This window comes from Rhea americana, unplaced genomic scaffold (genome assembly GCF_003343005.1).
Source record: "Rhea americana isolate MKP2758 unplaced genomic scaffold, rheAme1 scaffold_21, whole genome shotgun sequence".
NCBI classification, from domain to species: Eukaryota; Metazoa; Chordata; class Aves; order Rheiformes; family Rheidae; genus Rhea; species Rhea americana.
Genome location: NW_028186258.1, coordinates 5,177,644 through 5,189,508, shown reverse-complemented (window position 1 = coordinate 5,189,508; position 11,865 = coordinate 5,177,644). Strand labels below are relative to the sequence as shown.

At 38.4% G+C, this 11,865-nt stretch overlaps 1 protein-coding gene across 2 annotated transcripts in view; it reads left to right on the top strand.

Annotated features, from left to right (window-relative positions):
• The window catches only part of TEX2 (testis expressed 2), a 58,919-nt gene that overhangs the window by 2,154 nt on the left and 44,900 nt on the right, over positions 1 to 11,865 (top strand). The window contains exon 1 of one of the 2 annotated variants that reach the window (XM_085304664.1): positions 3,864 to 3,940. The exons of the other annotated variant lie outside the window; for it this stretch is intronic. The gene's annotated coding sequence lies outside the window, so the exon portion shown is untranslated. Of the gene's footprint in view, positions 1 to 3,863; positions 3,941 to 11,865 lie in introns of those variants that run through there. 2 annotated transcript variants of the gene reach the window in all.

The window sequence follows — 11,865 nt, the reverse complement described above, 5'->3', positions numbered from 1 at the left end:
CGGGGCGAGCCGAGCCGAGCCGCGGCGGGGGCTGCCGGGCAGGGCTCGGCCGGAGGCAGCTGCTGGCCGCTCCCGCGCGGCGCCCGGCAGGGAAGCTGCGCTCGGGCGGGCTCCGCAGCTGGGCAGCGGCGCTGCTCGGGTAGAAGCCATTCCTTAAAAATCGCCAGCGAGTGTAATGTTTACTCTTGCTGGAACTCGGGGGGAGGGGGCTTTAATTTGCCCTTAGTATCAAAAGAGATAATTGTGGGATTTTCCCCCCTTTTTTCCCCTCCCCCCAAATAATTTCATTTTTTTCCTCTCTGGGCGGCAGCTTTTCAGTTTCTGGTTCTCTTCTAGCTTGCTCTATCGTTGTATTTCACCTCGCTATTGCACGTTGTATTTCACCTCGCTATTGCAGTGAAGTGTCTTAAATCTGTTTACTGTCTCCAAGAAGTTCCTTCTAAGTGTCTGAGCTCAAACTTCTTCATGGTGTGTATCTGTCAGTGAATGTGTTAAGGAACTCGTGCAATAGTTGGTAATTCAGGGGAACTGCGTGCACAGCTGACCTCAATTTAAACTTTTGTTTGTAATTTTCATATCTTAATGGTAAGATAAATTACTGTAAGACTTCAGTGCTGTAAGATTATCTTCTATTAAGATGCTTTGTCATACTCCTCTGTGTTCACCCAGCTCCTCTTTCAAGATGTTTTCGCCTGTATAACTCAGGAAAAACAGAGCAGCCTCACAACCTCAGGGGCAGGTTTTGTACAAGAAGATGTAGCTTTACTTGAAATTTTTAAATAAGTCTATATTCATAATCTCTGAATAAAATTCAGGCTGCATGAGTGAGTGTCTCATGTCAATTTTCTCTAAATTGAAAATGTGCTAAATCAGAGGTAAAAACACTTAAGCAACAGAAAGTAAGCTAGCATTTTTTATTTTAGAATTGGCTTTTGAAGACTGGCATCGTGGGTTTTTTTATAGTGTGTAAGAGGTCACTGTTCTGATTGACTTCAAACTTGATCCACTGAATTGCTCTGTTGTGCTGATACTAATACTMCATGTAGGTGCTGAGATTTCAGAGTAGAGTTGGGTAAGGTGATCTCTTGACCAAAAAGATACTTATGTGCTTAAAAGAATCTTACACTGTAGTTATATCAAAGACATTTCTTTTGGGTGCCGTATGATATCCCCTGTGAATTGTGTTGGTAAGCTGAGTACTGCTTTTGTAAACTTCACTTTTGGTCTGTGCCAAGAACTTCTTCAAATGACCTCTATTTAAATGACCTCTCTTTTATTACAGAAAAGAAAATCCATTAGTGAAATCCAAAGTCAAAACTCGAGAAAGGACACAGCCTAGGAAAGTGCATTTATTGCATACTCCTTTTAGGCTGGTTGGTCACGTCATTTAGTAGTTTGAAACATTAATAGCAAGTGCTTAGTTGTGCATAAGYAACTTCCAAGAAAACTGTATCACAGGTTATTAGTTGATTACATTTGAGGGTTGTGCTGCTCTAATCTCACCTTTATTTGTGAACTCAACCCAGTCATTAGATGAAATTCAGATAATCTCTTGCAGTGTGCCTGAAAGACACCGATGTTTTGTTGCGTAAGGTGTACAGATGACTTGCTGTAAGCATGATAGTGAACGTATATGAAGATGTTTTTTTCTGTGCCAGTGTTTCCCTGTCCTGTGCAGTATCGAGGATCAAGCTTTAGCCTGTTGTGGCCCATTATAAAAGTAAGCTCTAGTGCTGAGTGCTTAAAGTGTAGCTGGTGGAGCTGGTAGTAGCTGCATGGGAACCGGAGAGGTAAAAGCTTGGTTTATTAAGGTAAATTGCAGGTTTCAGAAGAATAAAGGATCAGGAAGTTCTGTTCTTTACAGATTCTTGGAGCTGGGGGAAGTCACTCAAATCTCTGCATCTTTATTCTTTTCCACTGGTAAGCTGGAAATTGTGGTATCAACTGTCCATAGTAGCTAGTAATGTTAATTCAATGGTGCTCTAAAACACTTATCCTTGAATGAAAGCATCATGTCTTAAATCAAACAGTTGGATGACAACGTATGTTGGGAAAAAAAAGTAGGCCTAAAGATTGAAGATAAGAGTTAATACTGTGAGTCTTCATGAGTATGTACTTGATATTGGAAGAGACATACTATATCCAGGGTAGAAATCAACTTTGGGAATGCATAAGGATGCCATGTGTGCCCGTAAAGGGGATGAACAGTGATTTTTCTCATTCTAGATAGTGTACTAAAGAAAACTCTCTTGCACTAGGAAAGATGTGATTTGGGGATGAAGGATCACRGAACAGTGAAATATAGAGAGAATAATAGTATATGTCTGTGCTGGTGAAAGACACAGCACTGAAGGAGCAAGTGAGGGAGTTAAGAGAGGCAGCGCTGACTTTGTGCCTGCTARATGGTGAGAGATCTATCCAAAGAGAAGCCTCCATACAAAGGCATCTAAATTTTGATATATTGTCTCTTATGTTGATGCTTGGCCCAAGATCTCTGAAGGTCAAAATCAGACTTGCAACAAGGAACTGATCTTATTCTGAATGTTTTCCCCTTGGTTCTGTTCTGAGGAGGAGGCTTGGTCAGGCACGCTCTAGAGTCCGCCTTCATTGTAAATCTTTTCTATGATTCTATAGTAGTGTTGTAGAGAAGAAATGACAAGCATAAATTAAACTCCTAAGGTACTTGAAGGGCAACATCTCTGTCTAATTTCAAAAATCCAGAAAATTAGCAAACAGGATGTTTATTTTATTTTAAGCTTTCATTTATGTTCCTGGAAAAAACATCAACTTGCACTAGCGTGAGGCATCTAGGAACCCTATTCATGAATCAGTCTGTATTTTCCTAAGGTGCTGTATAATGATCGGAAAAGATGATTTCTTCTCTAAAGAGCTTAACAGTTCAAGAGACAACAGATTACCATAGATGAAAGAAACAGTGGGACAATATGAACAGGCAGTGATTTCAGCATATCAATGATATAACTATTAAGTGTTTTAAAGGCATCATGACAGAGACTTAGAAGAGAATTTGATGGAGAGCAATTTAGTAGCTTTACTGATTTTTATTTGACTTGATTACTGCAGTCTGATTCTCTCCTTCACTACTTTTTGTGTTCAGAACTTCCATTCCAAGTTTCTTTTTGATGATTAGTACTTTTCAGCTGCTTAAACCTCTTGAGTTTTACTAAGCTCAGTTGATCTGACATCTAGCTACCACTGAGTAGTCTTTCTTGCCAGTGACAATATCTGTGGCTCTTATGGCTACAGCTCATAGCTTTGTGTAGCTCAGCAGAGTTCTTTATCTGTTAAGAAAATACTCCAGTGCATTTTTTTTATGTGAAACTTGTCACATTTACAACATGATTTAGTGCAAAAGAAGACTTGATGCTGATGTGAACTAATTCCATTGAAGTATCTGGTCATTAGATATCATTAGGCTTTGTTATGCATGCATGTGGCCTTGACTTGGTTGGTTGTTTCTGTAGCTATTGGGACATCCCTTCTATGAATCTACAGAAGTTTTGTAAGCAAAGATCTTGAAGGGGCTTGTTTTGATTTTTAGCAAAGTACTTTGAAGGCAGAAAATACTGTGTGTCCTGTCTACCAAATATATGCTCTCTGGTATACTCTTAAACCAGCATGTTAAAATAGGGTGTTTAATTACCTAGGTTCCATCTTCCCTTCCTTTTTATTTTGTTACGGAGTTTTGACAGTTTACATGCCATATATGATTTCTTTAATGCAACTGTTTGGGAGAATGAATTATTCTGATTGGTGGTTGAAAAGCTTACAGCAAACTGATGGAGCAGTGGGTGTGGTGCACCTTCATCATTCTCAAACTATCTGAAAGTGAAAGCATGAAGATCTTGTGTTACTTCTTCCTGATGGAAAGTGGATCCATGTTGAGAGGAATAAGCAAACAACCTGCTATGCTGTTGAAGTAAGTGTTAGTGTTGGGGGAAGGAAGTGATATGCTGGAGAGAGAGGGGAAAAATGAGAGTGCCTAGCTAGATTAAAAAGGAGTTTTATGAGGACCTCTGGAGAATGCTTCTGAGACTTAATCAGTGGGAAACAATGCACAGACTCCTGGTCTTCCAGGCCACCGAGTTTCTTCACGTTTGGGATTTTTTCATTGGTGTCTTTTGCTGTCTCAAATATGCTAATTTCTGCCTGGATGAATGATGTTGTATTTCTGGGAAACTGGTGAAACTTAGCTGGACAACAGACTCTTGTCCAGCTAAACATTATGTCCACTTCTGTTTTTCTGATGTTGCTTCAGGCCTCTGTTACACAGGTCTATGGGGGAGATAGCATCTTCATTAGGCTGACTGGAAAAGGACATGAGAGATGGAAATGGTCTTGTACTCCCAAATCTTTTTGTTATTATTATTATTACAGACTGGAATGAGAACAGCAAACTTCAAGATATGTACAATCTGGGAACGATTTCTCTAAATTCATCTGAGTAACACAATCATACATGCCTTGAGGAAAATAGTAGTTAATGTATTTTGCAGTTCTGCCTTTGCTAAAAAACAGCATTGTCTGTCCCTCAGAAATCTCTCTAGTCTAAAAGCAAGATGTAGGAGGCCTTCACATGTTCTACAGCAAATAGTGAAAACTTTAGGATTATTGGTTAGTATTCCCCATTCTTTGCGTATTCTCTCAGTGCACTGATGCATGTTACAATATTATGTGTAAAGCTGTTGTTGATTGCTGACTTTTTTTTAATATATTACTCGCTTCGTTATTTTAGAGGATTATTGTAAATGGTTCAGATCCAAAAAGCAAATGTTTGGGTGTTTTTTTGTGCTACAAGTGCTTTTCTGTATGTTTCATAATGTGTCATTATAGTGTCATAAAAATRTATGACCCAATGTTCATGCCAGAATAGTGAATGATATGTTTTTGGTCTGTTTAACATTCTAAAGCTTCTGTTGACTTGGCAAGCCCAAAAGTTTGAAGGCAGAAGGTTAATAATTACTGATCAAGTTCCCATTCTGGCCTGAGGAAACAAAACGTGAAGATTAGGCAGAGGTCTATGAACATTTAACTTTACCAAATGGTCTTAGCCTCTATGCCTGGTCACTTGAGTGTTGTGAAGATTGAGAGTTAACTGCCTGAAGACTTAGCACTTTTATGTATCCTTCTTCGGAAGGATTGGGGATGAATGGAGCAGTTTGGATTTGGGCCAAGGTTTGCATAGCATAGGTCCAAAAGTATTTACTTTGGCAAATTAAATTAGAACTCTTTTAAGGTGATATTTAGGTTCTTTTGTATAAGTCCTTTATTGGAGTAATCTTGCACTGGAGACTGCTGTATGTTAACTTAGTTTTCATGAGGTTTTGAGCATGCTTGCAGAGAAAAAAAAAAAGAAAGAAAAAGAAACACTCTTTAGCAAGCTTAAAGCTTCCAAATGGATCCGTTCTGTAGTGCACCATTTGCCTGTATTGTTGTTCCTGTGTTGTCTGCCTTCTCTGTAGTGTCTTGCTGTGGAGCAAGGCTGTTAGTTTAATGAATTATTTTTGGATCCGCAGGGCTATGGGATATCCCTTTTAAGACCTGATTAACAGCTGTTTTGTGATTCTTCTTTARTGAAAGTCTTTGATGGCCAGTATCTGGAAAATAAAACATGAGCATTGAAATTGCTCAATTAGGGCTTCTGAGATGAGTTACTTCAAAACTTCCTCTGTTAGCTAAAGCCAATCCTGCCCCTATTGGAAGTTCTTGGAGATGGGAAGCAGAGGAGCAAGTTTTAACATGAAAGAGGGTTAGAATCGCTGAAACATCTTTGTGCAACAAGCACTGTAAATTTTGCATGTGTTCTTCTCCCCTGCTTTGCCCTCCATGAAAAGAGGAGTTCTGTGGCATCAGTTTATTTACCAGTCTGCTTTATTCTCCAGGTACTAAGAATTACTGTTTTGATTAAGTTGATCATTAGTGTCTTTGAAGAGATATGAGACTATCATGATGAAAAGGGGTAGCTTCCCTAATTTGTCATCTTGCATTCCTGCACTCAAAATTTCTAGCTCTCTGTTCGCTTTCTCTCCTGTTTATTTTAACTCTGTCCTTTCCAAAGAGCAAAGCATGTTATTCTGCTATGCAAAATCCAATCAATATATTGCTTAGTGGTTATGTTGGTACTCTAGAAGACAAGAGATGACTGAAGTCAAATGATAACAGGAAATCAATAAAACATTGTAAACAGTGGTGTTTTCCCATAAAGACCAGAAGGACAGTACAAATGAATAGTTGTATGAACTGGGCTTTAACATTCATTACCTAGTGCCTTTGTGGTTTGGAAACCGTTATGCTCTCTGACCCCAGTGATGTTGGATGACAGGAACATTGCGAAAGAACATCCCTTAGTGATGGTGAAAGCACTGGGTGCTCTGGGCTGCTTGTCCTGCTGCTGCTGGGTTGTACCCTGAGCACAGACTACACAAAGTTGTCGTATAAACATTAGAGACCTGAAGCTGTGAGAAGATGGGATGGTCAAGCTTAAAAGAGGTTTCTTCAACAATATGAAAATGTGTGTTCTGCAATTGGTTTCTTCTAAAGGATCTGTTTGAATGATAAAAGTTGCTATATTGGGTTTCAATGGCTGGTGCAGAAAATTGTGAGCAGTAAGATTCTAAATTTTACTCTGAATTTCACGTGGTTTAAATTATACTTCAATTTTAAAATCAAAGTTCAAAAATATAAGCACAAACTAAGCTGCTATCTCACTTAACACTAGAAATTTCTGAAGTGGATCATAAAGTGCTGAAGCATGTAACTGCAACCTGTCATGAACTGTAATGAAGTTATGATATGAAATTAAATAGCTGCAGAAATAATTTTGTTTTGCCAGAAGCTGTGATTAAGATTGAGGGAGCAAAAATGTCTGTTTTATGAGCCCAAAGAGAAGAAAAAGGCTTCCTTGGGAGGGAGGGAGACAGTCATACACTCTTGTGAGTATGGTAGTTTGGTTAGGAAATACTGCTTAACATGAGATACTAAAAACAGACACAGTGAAAGTTGCCATCTAGGTTTGGCTCTATCTTTAGGCTTGCAATTGCAGCATGTTGTATTAGCTTCCCTTTTGAAACTTCTGAATTGGACAAACCTGCTTGTGATTCTTCAGATTTCATAACTATTCCTCTAGATGAGTCTGGAAATAATAATCTTGCAACTGAATTCCCATAGTACCTTTCCCACACAACCGCTGCCTGCCTGTCCATTCCCAGATTTTGTTTGTCTCCCTGCCCAAAAGCAGCAAATGCAAGGTGAAGATTTTTATGTCCTGGTTGCCTCCCAAACTGGATAATTCCATTCTGCTTGTTAGCACAACTGTCATTTCTATTGCCTAGAGGGGCTTCGCTTTCTGTCCCAATACTCCTGTGTAATGTTCGGGATTGAATGCATAGATAAATATGTTTTGGTGGTAGGTGAAATTATCCATATGTTCCTCCTCTTATTTGTAACGGCTGTTAAGTCTGATAAGCCTTATCTGTGTAAGACCTTCACAGTAGTAGTTCCTTCTGTGTAATCATTTTCACACTCCTTCCTTTTCAATTTGGCTCACAATTCAATAGTAAACAAATTGTGAGAAGGGGCAAGAAATAGGGGGAGATGGTCCAAAGTATCTAGAGGCTCAAAAGTATGCTAGTTAATAAAGGCTTTGCCAGGTCTCTGATAAACCGTCTGAGCAAATGCGTAACAACCTTTGCAATATTATTAGATCTTTATGGGGGGAGGGAAAATTACATTTATCCATTATTTTTAGTGGATAACAAGAGATGTGGGTAGAGAAAGGTCCAGCAGTGCATGCAAACTAACTCCTGTTCTGTAGGTCCAAGTGGTCATTCCTTCTACCACAACAGGCCTAGTTCTCCAAGGTGCCTTAGCACTGTCTAGAGATTACAGGCAACCTGGAGATTCGTGCCCAGTGCCTCTAGAGAAGCGCATGGACGCTGAATGTATGTTAAAAGATTAACTTTGGAGATAGGTTGTATTTAAGAGAGCAGAAGTGGTGTTTGGTTGTAGGGACCTCTGTTTTGTCATGCAGCTTGGAGCTGTGGAGTGGTAACTGTGCAAGTAAAGAATGGATATTAGAAACCTCTTCTGATGAGTTGGGGATACTTTTCATTTTTATTTTTAATAGCCAAACTTACACAATTCTATCTAAGTATTTGTTATTCTTTCTCTCAAGCTAAAACATTGCAATTAAGATTATAAAAATGAATAAATGTCTGCTGCACCTTGAATGTTGTTTTACTACTTTACTTTCCCAATATGTAATTTTTAAACCAGCTTCTTGTGTCCAGAAGCCATAAGCAGTGTATTTAGCAATTAAAACTGTTATGGATTGACAGTTCTACCGATGTCTTTCTAGTCACAGAATGAATATAATGTAAATAGAGAAGCTGGTTTGAAAAGCCACTGATAGCTGTAGCCAAAAATTTAGTATGCTAATCTGTGTAATCCATCCAGATCTCATACTGTTAAAGCTGTTGTGAAGACATTATCAGTTATGATCACACTTCTAATTCCTTTATGGAGTTTAGGAGAACTTTTGTAAGAGATACAGAGATTATTCCATGGTTTAATGGAAAGGAGTTTGTCTTCCTGAGCGGTGATGAATGTGAGGTGAAAAGATTTCCATCCTATGTCTAGACTTCCACTTGTACTATTTTTTTCGTCCCCCTCACCCCAAGCAACTAATCTTGTTTCTTTAAGGATTTAGTTAAATGTGGTATGGCAGAGGCAGCTCCTTAGAGGCGGGAGGGGTTCCTCAGATGCTGGTCATCACTGGTGTGTCACCTCGTCCTGGAAGGCGGCTGTAGGTGCCCTGCATGCTTGGCTTCTCTGACTTGACACATCTCAGCAATTACAAGCCTTGCTTAAATGACTACACCCTGATGGATGGTCATGTATGAGGAAGTGGGTACTTGCTGACTTATTAGCAGTGTATATAATTTAGAGCTTCTATAACTGACTGGCTCTATTTAATAGATGAGTGTATGGTAGATTTATCAAGCACGTATATAAAAACATGGCCATCTGTGAAACTAAAATTGTCTGCATAATACTGTAATTTAACAAGGCAGGGTATGGCTCAAAGACAGTTATTTCCCATTGCCCTTTTGAATCCATCTGGTGGCTTTTGCTGTTCTTTTATCTCCTAGCAAATCAAGACCTTAAAATTGATGACCTAAAATTCATTTCCTTGAAGCTACTTTAAGATACTTTTTTGGGCATGCACAAAATGTAGCCCAGACATGGTGAAGTGCAGTGGTTTTTATTTATTGTATCTGGGAGTTGAGAATATATAGACATTATTTCTGTCTGCAATGGTAGAAACTTCTACAGTGCTGAAGGTGTTTGCAGCTTYTGCTAGACAGATGTAAAAGTGATAGCATCTGGTTACTGAACAGCAAATATTACGGAAKGAAAAAGGGAAGATTTTGGCACTTTTTTAACCAGGAAATACTGCATAGGAGAGTAAAAGTGAAGAGCCTGCATGTGCACTAATGTGTACTAGCTGAATTTTAAAGTAGAACTGTTGCTTTCTACAAAAACTGGCTAACAACATTTTTTTTCCCTTTACATTTCACTATGAATTCAGCAGGCAACCAGGGAATCAGGGTATGTATTGCCACAAGGCACCCACCTGCTGACCTTTTCATTTTCAGGATTGTCAGATAAGGATTCCTAGAGATAATTATGTTGATTAACATTTGCAAAAGTGAAATCTGCCTGCATGTTTTACAGCTCCATATGTAGCTGATCAGAATTTAGAATGTGCCTCTCTGATAAAGAGGCCCGGAGGAATGATTTTGTTTATGGATGTTCTCCCATCAGCCTAGTCTACCTGAGGTCTGCTTTCCCACTTAGATAAGGACCTATAGCTGTGTCTACATGTTATAATAGTGAATTATAAGAATAATTGCCTTTCGAGCTGAGAGGGGAGAATGAGGAATGGCTCTCTGTTTTGCCTCCTACATGATTGATTATTGCAAACTACTTTTTACCAGAGGCAGTGAGAATACTTTTCAAGGAGTGTTTAAAATCTTCAGAAAACTGTTAACTAACTTAAACTTTTCAGGGAGTTTTGTGTTTTAAGTTCTTGGCCTGATTTAAGCTGTGAAAGACCCACGTTGGGCTAGGTCAATGTTGCTTAGACAAAAGGAGAGGAGATACTGTTCTTATTCCTCCCAGTCTTACTTCATTTACTTTTTTTGAAACTCTTCCCATAACAGTCTGTCTTTCCAGGAGTGCTACCAGTATCCACATTTTGAAATAGAAAAACAGGGTAGGAAGCATCCTCCTGTATTCCTGTCACTTAGATGTATGAATAAAAGGGATTTAAGGTACATGAGGACCTCAGTTTGCATCATCACAGGATTCTGATCTTTTTTTCCTTATAAGAAATATGGTGTCTTAGTATCTATTCTTCTGTAATTTGATCTTGTAAATTCAAATTGCAAGTAAAGTTGTTGTTCTTACTTGTAYCTACCTACCATAGTTTCTCAGCAGTTAGGATTAAAAAAAAAAAAAAAATCTGCTGTGGGAGGTGTTCCTCATTTTCTGACTCAGTTGATGTCAGTAAGAATCAAGCCTGTACAGTAGCTGTTAAGGCCATGCGATCTGTAACTGACCTGTAATATGTTGCAATTGAAATATATCACAGCTTTTGGAAATACAAGTTACCCCAATCTCTTCAAAAAAGCAACAGAGCTTAATAAATTAAATTGATCCATTAACTATTGCTCCATTCTGTGCCTGATGCAAGAAATGGAGGGAATGCAAATCATGCTAATGGCTTAGCTATTTTAGTGTCCTGTCTTTGGCAGTAACCTCTTTCATCTTCCAGAGAAGGAAGTCTGGAGCTCATGTCAATTAAGACACCTTGACATATTCAGAGTTACATGATAAGAAAAATAGGAAAACAGTTGTATTTAAATGCAAACATAAATGTGGATGCTTTTGCCATATAGATGCTTAACGCTTCTATAGATTTCATAAAATATTTGAATGTAGCATAATAAAATGACTAGAAATTTTAAGGATGCTTCAGGCCTGTGCACTTCTTTTTTTTTTTTCTTTTTTTTAATCTCCTCTCTTGAGAGGGAGAGATTAAATGCTTAAAGTGCAAACTTAATCTTTGAGAGAGACAAAGAGACAATATGGAAACATATACAATACTTGAATGGCTCTAGAAGTTTTTTAACAAGGCAAAATAAAAACAAAATACTCTGTGTTATAATAGTTTCACTGGGAAACAGAGAAAACCTGGGATATTTGTCCAGATGCTTTCAACTGAGCCTCTCCTGTTTTCTGTTCTCATGAGGATTTGACTATGATTCTGTGATTTTTTTTTTTTAATAAGCGAAAGTTTTGTCTTCTACATGTGAGAAACTCAGGTTGTTACATGCCATGTAGGTCCCATTTCATTTTTTTTAGTAGTCTTGAAAAAATGTTGCTATCTTGGATGTTCTCATATCCTCATTGCACTGCACTCGTTCTTCCAGTTGAAAGGCTGCAGTGCTGCTGAACTCTTGTATTTTAGTTTCTAAGTGTTTGGATTGAACATAAATCTGAATGAAATGAGTGAATGTTGCCTTAAGCAGAGAGAGATGGCTGGTACTTGCCAATTTGACATTTTATTTTCCTGCTTTTCTTAGTACAAGGTTCCTTTAGAGTTGACTTTACATTTTGTTAACTGTCTATGGATTTTTCTATGAATTAGGTGTTAGAGGAGTTYAAAGCATAGAAACTTTCATTAGTAATTCATAATCTCTGTACTCTTGTTGCCTTAATGAGATGGGCTCTGTGATTCTGGAGCTGGTTTGATTTGGTTCTTAGTCTTTTTTTTTTTTT